This window comes from Scyliorhinus torazame, chromosome 24, assembly GCF_047496885.1.
Source record: "Scyliorhinus torazame isolate Kashiwa2021f chromosome 24, sScyTor2.1, whole genome shotgun sequence".
NCBI classification, from domain to species: Eukaryota; Metazoa; Chordata; class Chondrichthyes; order Carcharhiniformes; family Scyliorhinidae; genus Scyliorhinus; species Scyliorhinus torazame.
Genome location: NC_092730.1, coordinates 44,831,029 through 44,832,710, shown reverse-complemented (window position 1 = coordinate 44,832,710; position 1,682 = coordinate 44,831,029). Strand labels below are relative to the sequence as shown.

Here is a 1,682-nt window from a genome sequence, read left to right as displayed (position 1 = left end):
AGAACCAACAGATCGAGGAGAACAGGTTCACACATCCTTGAAGGTGGTGTCGCAAGTGGAAAGGGTGGGGAAGAAGGCATTCAGCATGCTAGGTTTTAAGGTCAAAATATTGAATACAAGAGTTGTGATGTCTTGTTCAAGTTGTACAATACATGCTGGTAAGACCACAAGGGAAATACTGTGTTCAATTCTTGTCACCCTATTTCGGGAAGGATATTGTTGAACTAGAAAGGGTGCAGAAGTGATTTACAAGGATGCTACCAGGACTTGATGGTGTGAGTGAAAAGTAGAGGCTGGATAGGCTGGGACTTTTTTTTCCTGGAGCGTAGGAGGCTTATGGGTGATGTCATAGAGGTCTATGAAATAATGAAGAGCATAAATAAGGTAATGAGGAGCATCTGGAACGGGCTGCCAGAGACAGGGGCAAAGGCAGTTATCATTTTGTCTTTTAAAAATCAGTTAGACAGTTACATGGGCAGGGTGGGTGTAGATGGATATGGGCCAAATGCGGGCAAGTGGGACTAGCTTAGTGATAGAAACTGGGCGGCATTGACAAGCTGGGACGAAGGGCTGTTTCCATGCTGCCAACATCCAATACTCTTTGACTCTGTCTGTCTTCCTGATGATATTAGAATTTCCTCCACAGAATTGTATTGAACCGATTGATACATAATATTTTATTCTATATTTTATCCAAGTCAAACAGATTCATTAGGGGATAAATAAAATACTAAGATGAAAGCGAATTGAATGAACAATGTTCCAAAAAATTATATTCCAAAAAGAGCCCTGCAACGTTTGGCTGGAAAGGTGAAACTTTGAACGGAGGAAGGAAAACTCGGCTGACAGCAAGTTCCACCGGATTTCTATATCAAACGATCGCGGTGGGACTCGAGCCTCCAATCTTCTGATAGCTTCATTAGGTTCACAGAAATCAGATGCCTTAGCCATTAGGCCACGCGACCACCGCATGGGACATACGGGCTGATGTTTATCGCATGTGAATAAATACTGTGATTCTCTCTGTTTCCCTAGAAACCAGTACAATGCAGAAGGAGGCCATTCGGCCCATCGACTCTGCATGACCCTCCAATCCTGCACCCCACTCATGCTTTAATTTGGATCTAGACTGGGAAGTTCTGTGCTGTTCCATGTAAAGCAAAAATGAACTTCGAGGATATTTCCAATGCAACTGTTTTTCTTACGCAAACAATTGAATTCGTGAAATCGTGCGTTTCGGGAGCTGGGATTTTCGAGTCTCTCAAGGCTTCTCTCCAAATCCAATGGTCATTTTAAGGTAGATTCAACCGCTCCTCACATAAACACCGGGGCACCATTCATCGCCGGAATGCAAGAACTTCCTGGAGTGACTCCAGGCCGGTTTTATAATGTTTTGTATGTTTTATAATGTTTAATGAATGACCTATTGAACACAGCTGCGATTATCGAGTGGTTAAGGTGTTGGACTTTCCCCAGTAGGTTCGAGCCATGCTCCCAACGACTGTGACTGAAGAATTAATCGATTTTTAGCAAACGGTTTGACACAAAGTTCGTTGCTTAGCAAATTCTAATCTCCTCAGGAAGAGGGTTAATGGTAATTTGGACATCAGCCCGGCTAGTTCAGTCGGTGGAGCATGGGACTCTTAATCCCAGGGTCGTGGGTTCCAGACCCACGTTGGGCG

The 1,682-nt window shown here is 43.9% G+C and overlaps 1 non-coding gene across 1 annotated transcript; it reads left to right on the top strand.

Moving 5' to 3' along the window:
• Positions 1-1,609: 1,609 nt before the first annotated feature.
• Positions 1,610-1,682, top strand: trnak-cuu (transfer RNA lysine (anticodon CUU)). Its single transcript has one exon. It is a non-coding gene; the product is annotated as a tRNA-Lys (tRNA).